Here is an 8,135-nt window from a genome sequence, read left to right on the forward strand (position 1 = left end):
AGTATAAGACTTCCCCTGTGATTGGTTTAGACAAGATTGGTGGCTCAACGAGGTGTTTCTTAAGGTTATGGAATGCGAGTTCACACTCATCCAACCATTCAAACTTCTTGCCCCGTCTCAAAATATTAAAGAATGGAAGACACAAATTTGTAGATTTCAAGATAAACCTACTTAAGGTCGCCATTCATCCAGTGAGGCTCTAAACATCTTTATGTTTTCAAGGTGAGGGCATGTCAATTAATGATTTAATCTTGTCAGGATTAGCCTCTATACCTTGAGAATTCACTATAAATCCAAGAAACTTTCCCATGGATACTCTGAATGAGCATTTTTGTGGGTTGAGTCTCATATTATATTTTCAGATCACAACAAAACATTCAGCGAGATCGTCCACATGGTTACAGTTATGTTTGGACTTCCATGTTATTCCTTATCTGCTCAGCGAACATCCTATTCACCAATCTTTGGTATGTGGCTCCTACATTCTTGAGCCCGAACGGTATTACATTGTAGCAGTACAAGCCCTTATCAATCACGAAGCTCGTATTTTATTGGTCTGGTGCATGCATGGCTATCTAGTTATATCCAAAATAAGCGTCCATGAATGACATGATGTCTTGACCTGTAATGGCATCTACGAGCTGGTCGATTCGAGGCAAGGGAAAGCAATCCTTGGGGTATGCCTTGTTGAGGTCCGAATAATCGATGCAAGTTCACCACTTGTTGTTGGACTTCGGAACACGCACATGATTGGCTATCCAATCAGGGTAGAAAGCATCTTGGATAAACCGATTTGCTTTTAGCCTTTCGACCTCCTCTTTTAGGGGTTTCTTCCTATCGTCGTCCAGAAGCCTCCTTTTTTGTTGCTTCGGGGGGAAGCTCTTATCTATGTTGAGTGCATGGCTTATAATACTTGGACTAATCCCTACCATATCCGAGTATGACCATGCAAACACATCCTGGTTTTCTCTCAAAAAGCAAGTTAATTGCTATTTTGCATTTTCAGAAAGATTTTTCCCTATGTTTAACACCCTCATGGTATCTTTCTCATCGAACTTCACTTCTTCAAGCTCCTCCATTGGTTCGAGATCGACCCTTTCTTCAACTCTAGCGTCGATCTCTTCTTCTATTTCGAAGATGGATTCATACATTTATCGAATAACTACAAGTGCTTGTGCACTTGTTTGGTTCTTTCCTCTCATGGAAATGCTATAACATTCTCGTGGTGCGAGCTGGTCTCCCTTCAGCATTCCATGCCACTAGACGTCGGGAACTTGATGGCTAAATACCTAACAGACGACACTGCCCCCATCCCAATTAGGGCTGGTCTCCCAAGCAGTACATTGTAGGCCGATGGGGTGTCCACCACTATGAATTCCATCATCTTGGTCACCGAGACTGGATAGTCTCCCAAGTTTATGGGGAGCTCAATGGATCCCGTGTTGGTAATCCCTTCTCCTAAAAATCCATACAACGTTGTTGCACATGCTTTAAAATCTCGAAGTGTGAGTCCCATCTTTTCTAGAGTGGCCTTATAGAGGATATTGACTGTGCTCCCGTTGTCTATCAGGACTCTGCGCACCCTTTTGTTGGAAAGCTGAAGGGTGATGACCAGAGGGTTGTTATGGGGAAACTGAACATGCGAAGCATCTTCTTATGTAAAAGTAATGGGTTGAGATTCAACCCTTTGTTACTTTGGAGCTCATGGTTCAAGCTTATAGGGGGAACTGTCTCTAGTCCTGAGCTCGTTCACATATCTCTTCTTGGCATTTTTTCCCAATCTAGCAAGGTGTGGTCCTCCGGATATGGTTACCACATCCTCCCCATCTATTAGGGGAAGTTGATTATCCTCCCTTGCTCAGGAGGTGTTATTTTGTTGGGAAGGTTGCGTAGAAGCTTCCCTTTGTCCAGACGATGCTTGACTGGTATTTCAGTTTCTTATATATTGTCCGAAATATCCTCTCGAGATCAGGCCTTCGATCTCGTCTTTCAGTTGTTGACACTCATCGGTGGTATGTCCGACGTCGCTGTGGAACCTGCAGTATTTGTTGGGGTCTCTCTTTGACTTCTGATTTCGCATTGGATCAGGCTGCCTAAATAGAACCTGATTCTCATTTGTGACAAATATTTTCTCCCGAGTTTTATTGAGCTCGGTGTAAACCGTATAAATAGAGAAATACTTGTCTCCCTTATTCTCCCCCCTGCCGTCCGACTTTGAGTTATTCTCTTCATTTTTCTTTCTTTTTGAAGGGTTGTCTCTTGAGGGTCGAGACGTTGATGGGGTAGCCAAGGTTGAGGCTAAGTTAACATTCGTCGTTGTAGTTATAATGGGATGAGGGGTCAATTTTATTGCTGAGCTTGCCTCTCTACATTGATGAATCTCTAAGTCCTTTTGGTGAACTCGGTTATTGTTCTTATCAGTTTTCTCTGCATATCATTCCAAAGAGGACTCCCTGGAAATATGAAAGCTCGAATGACCATGAGATCACCACTATCATCAACATTACGGGCTCGCGCCACCTCTATGTTAAACCTCGCCAGGTAGCTTTTTAATGATTCTCTCAGCTGTTGTCTGTCATTGGTCAATGTCGAGGCCTCAAGCTTGACGCCTAAAATGGCTTTGAATTGTTTTTTAAATTCCTTCGCCAATTGATCCCAAGATGAGATTGAATGTCTTCTGAATTTTTTGAACCAGTTTTTTTGCTGGTCCTCTCAGAGTAGTTGGAAATAACATGCACCTGAGCTCGTGGCCAACATTGTTGGCTCGCATGATGGTGTTAAATGCGCTCAGATGGATGTACGGGTCTAAGTTCCCATCAAAAGGAGACACATGGGTTATCTTGAACCCGTGAGGGAATGGTGTGTTTGAAATATGTGGAGCGAAAGGCTTGAGCTCCTCATTAGAGTCGTCGGCCTTATCCTTGTTCCTTTCGTCTTGAAGGAGCCTGAATGCTCTTTCGAGTTGATTAATTCTCTCCTGGACCAAGTCCAATAGAGGATGAGCTTGTGCTTGGGGTAGCTGGTTATTGTTTGTAAAATCTCTAGCTCCCTGTACCGGTATAAGGTTATACTGGTTCCCATATACTGTCTGCACATGTTCCTTTCGACTGTTCAGATGTTCACATAAATCAAGGTTCGAGGGATTGGCTTGCCCCCAGTGCTGGTTCAGATGATCTCGAAGATCAGGTTTATTGCCATAATTCCCAGTATTCCTGGGTTCGGTATTATATACGCTTACAAACCTAGTGAGGTCTAAGCTCCCACTCATGAAACTAACATTCCGTTCTAGTTGAGGGGCTCGATGGTTGCGAGGTGGATCTTCAACCAACCCTCTTGCTCCAGTTGTTTGTGATCTTGACATGTGGCTTCCTGCAGGTTAGGTGGCCCTATGTCCTCGGGTTGCCTTTGTAGAGTCCCAGAATGTTTACTTAGCTGGCTAGATAGTAGTAGTAGTAATTAGTATTAGTTAGTAGTATGTTAGTTACCGTGGATTTTGGTTCAGGTCGGGACTTAGTTGGAAACTCATAGCAACAAGTATGGATTTTATAAGTTTAACCTATAGTTTAAGAATATTAATTATAACATAAGGTTTGATTAATATTTATGGTCCTAGATATATTATTTATTATAAACTAAGGCTTAGATAGAACCATTAAGAGCATGAAACTTGTCATAGTCATGATTATTAGGGAATTAAGTATTTTGATTAATAGTTTTAATAAAAGAAAGATCTAGAAGCTCTAGAACCTTCCAGCAGCTGAAAAAGTGCAAATTCGTGTTTAATATATTAACATATGCCGATATATCGCAGCATAGGGGCCGATATATCACCTACGGAAGATACGACAAACACATCAAATTTGCATGAATGATCGAATGAGGCTCGGGAATACAGGGGGAGGCGATATATGGCCTATGGGGGGCGATATATCAACTCCATGAGTGTATTTTTGAAAGTTTGATTTTTGAATTTTAAAAATACCCTTAACCACTTAGACCTGCCTTTGAATGATTTTGACCGAGTTCTGGGCATCAGTTGAACGAAAATTCAATTTTTTTCATTTTATAATCATTTATTTTTTCAAATTAAAAGGGGTTAGTTTCACTCCTTGAACTCTATAAATAGGACCTAGTGCTCAGCCATTTTCTTCATTCTTCAAGCATTTGACCAGAGCCTCCAAGGTGCTAGTGTTACTATAGAGAGATACACTTGGGTTTGGGTTAAAGCTTTATCATTCTAAGCTTTTATAAACACTTGGGAAGTGAGAAATAGTATGATTTCGGTATTGAGATTTAGACCAATCCATAGGGTCATTCAAGGTATTCCTATTCCTAAGTTCAGTTCTGTATGGTTCTTTAGTTTTCTTTAGTTTCTTTTATTCAGATCCTAACTCTTGTTGTTAATTTTTGATTAGGTATTTAAATTCTTGAAACTTAAGGTCCTTCTTGGTAAGTTTCTTCTTGATGGTTTAGTTCTCATCTTCATCTTTTTCTTTAGATTCTCACCATTTTTACAGTTGGTTTATAGGAGTGTTCTAATCTCATTCTTGTTCCCAAATATCCTGGCTTTTGGTAAGGAAAATATGATAGATTTTATGTGCTTTTATGTTATGATATGTTTATGCTATGATATGTATATGTATGATATATTTTTAGTCGCTTGGGCATATGACTTGCTTAGATTGCAAGCCCCAAGATTATTTATCATTTCATGGGTTAGAGTTATGATTTACCCTACCTCGACTAATAGAGGACCTAGATGGGTTATCATATACTACCATGTGATCTACCTACCTCGATTAGTAGACAGAGGACCTAGATGGTTTATCACATGCCATGTTAATGAGTTCATGACTATTAATATTGTAGTCCTATACGATATATGTTTTTATAGTCATATGTTTTATAGTATATGTTTATGAAATAGTCTTATGCTTATGAATTATGATGTATGTTTTTTTAATAGATTTTCCTTGCTAAGCATTAGGCTCACTCCTTTATCTTTTAGTGTGATGTAGGAAAAAGAATATGGAGGCGGAAGGATTCTTGGCAGCTTAGCTTGTGTGTTAAGAATGAATGGACTGAATGGGTTGCGTGTCGATCGAGGATGATGTTATTTAGACTTTTGAATTATGTTTCTTTTGTAATTCCACATTTATTTTTTGAACAATTGATTTAAAGTTATGTTTTATTAAACAATGGGTACCCATAACATATTTTACTTCTTATTTTGTAATTTGCACAGTATTTATTTTTGGGGTTTTAATAAAGTTATGATTATTTCTTATGTATGTTTTATCAAAACTAGTAGCTATGTCTAGTAGTTTTGATGGTCCAAGGTCTTAGAAATAGTTGGGTCATTACAGCCTCTCGCTCGCCCCTATGTCCGGGTCTTCAATGATTCCCTTCTTTGCAGGCTCTTCGAGATGGCCTTTGTGGTGTGTGCTCCCCTCCCCGGTTCCTATTGGGAGCTGGCTGAGGTGCCTCTCAGAGTGGTGAGGGGTGTCTTATAGGAGATGGTGGATTCCTTATGGGCGATGGTGGAGGCCTTCCATTGTTGGGCCGGGAAGGTCCAGAATTGGCTCAGACTGGTTTCGAGTTATTCCTGACAGATTCAGGTTTAGTGCTCCGAGCTCCTGGGGGAGCTCGGTTATTCCCTGTTCCCGCAATTACCTCCACCGTCAGATTTCCAGTAGTATTTGCTTGAGTACTTCTGCTAGGGCGATCGTCGCCAGCGTTTGCCCTAGGCCTTGGCTGGGTCTGCTGGGCCCTTTGTTCGGCCCTCCTGGAGGCCATGCTCCCACGGGGATGCCCCCTGGGCGTCCGGGGTGGCACCCCTACCTAGCCAATTCTTCATTGCGCCTTGTGGCTTCTGCCAATTGCTGATGCAGTTGGTGATTCTCCAGTTCCAAGATGGGAATGTACCTCTCAGGATTATAATAGAGGTCCTCGTTGGACTTAGGAGCAGGCGGCCCCCTGGAGTCAGATGATGCACTAGCCTCGTCTGGGCCGTAGTCTGTCTTTGGTTGTTTCCCAGGCCTGCGGGGATAATTCTCAATTTGAGGAGTTTGTTCCTCAGGTATTTGGGGCAACGGTCACCCACCAGCACCTGAGTTTTTCGTGGCGGCCATTGCTAATGCAGGAGGTTTCTGATTAAACAATCCAAAGATTCGTTTAATTCTCTCAATGAAAGTACCAAACTGTTGACGCCGTTTTTCGTTAACTTAAATTTGAAGAGCACTGAACAAAGATTCAGAAATGAACAAAAGAACAGTAATTTTTCGATTAAACAATCCAAATGTTATAGCTTTTTTCTTTTACAAATTTAATTTATTAATGTTACTTAGATCTTATCAGTTTCATTTATGTCCGTTCTCATTTATTGTTATATTGTTTCTTGTAGGGAGTTTATCTTGTTGGGTAAACTTATACAAGATCTTAATCATTTTCATGTAAATCATATATTAAACACATTAATATAAGACGACCTAGAACATGTTTCTATAAATGAATGTAAACATCGATAATGATAAGAACACTTACATTATATGTAGCGGAATGTATTAGTCCTTTCTTCAGTTTCTCTAACCCTTGAATCCTTTCTGTCGCAGGGTATCACCAAGAAACTAAACCGATCTTCAAATTTCTTCACAGTCTTCCAAAGTATCCTTAGAATCACCTAGACTAGAGTGAGAAATTCTCACACATGAGATAGATACAAAGAGAAGAAGAATAGAAGAGAATATTGAGGCTTAGAAAAAGACTTATGCTGTAGAGAGAATCGAAAACCTAGAGCATGAAAAATAGATCTTTTGATCTTCTAAAAAACAAGTGATTCAAAAATTTGATTTCAACTCTCACTCAACATTCCCTATATAGGTTCAATTAGGTCATTTATTTCAATTAAAAAACGTAATAAAATAATAGATAATATCGGCCATTAGGTCGAAATTATCATGGACTTTAGGCCCGTGAAATTTCCCATTTAATTATAAGCCCGTTGGACTTAAAATCATGGCGTGCATTATTTTCTATTGATTATTAATTAAATAATTATTTACATCATTTATCAAATTAATTATTTATAATTTGAACCTTGATTTAAACTTATTTATTAATTTATACAATAATTTATCTTAATTAATAAATCTGCCCTAAAATCATTTTTCTTCTCTAAATTGTAAAACTTTGTGAAACTATCCAAAATTGACTTGGTCAACTTTGATACTTCTAATTGATAATTAAATCAATTAATTGAGACTATCAAGATGATTTTATCCAAGGTACAGTGGAGACCATGGGCCTATAAAATCAAGCTTCAATAAGTTATCCCAAATTTAAAAAATAAATTTACTAACTTATTAATTCCTCATGACTCCTCTAAAGACTCATAATTGCACTCATGAATTCATAGAACGCTCTATAACAAATATATATACGTTATTAATTATCTATTATGACAACCATAATTGTCACTCAATCCTCTATAGACGGTCTATAATGAGATGAGACTAAAATACCGTTTTACCCCTCATTAAATTTTATATTTAAAACACTTAGTTCTTTGTAAATGATATTTCAGTAAACTAGTATTAATTACTGAAATGAGATCTCTATCATTTAGCACCTCGGAACAAACTAAAAGGAAACCATCGTTTTACTTCTTCATCAGAAGCTAGAGATGTTCATATCTATGATTAACACTCCCACTCAATTATACTACTGAGTTCCCAAGATGTAAGTATGGGCTAGTACGTAGGGTAAGCTTGAACAAGTCAAAGAACTCAAATAATAAAATTTGTTTGAATACTAACCACTCAGAATTGAGATTGAATTGACCTATGGTCAACTATATGATATGACTAGAATAGATAATGACGGTATGTTTACTTATCCTATCTCCTGTCAATATCGGTCCAGTCTGATATAACAAATATATCCGATCTTATCTAGTTTGCTAATGTTCTGGAAAGAACATAACACTACAATGTATAAGTAGACTATATCGTAGATTGGTAAGTTAGTGTAAATCCTGCGCACTGACTAATCTCAGGACTAACTTATTTTGAACATATAATCATATTTATATTCCACTGTGATTATGTCATTATAAACATGATTAGCTATATGCTTGG

Source organism: Humulus lupulus, chromosome 1, assembly GCF_963169125.1.
Source record: "Humulus lupulus chromosome 1, drHumLupu1.1, whole genome shotgun sequence".
Lineage (NCBI taxonomy): Eukaryota > Viridiplantae > Streptophyta > Magnoliopsida > Rosales > Cannabaceae > Humulus > Humulus lupulus.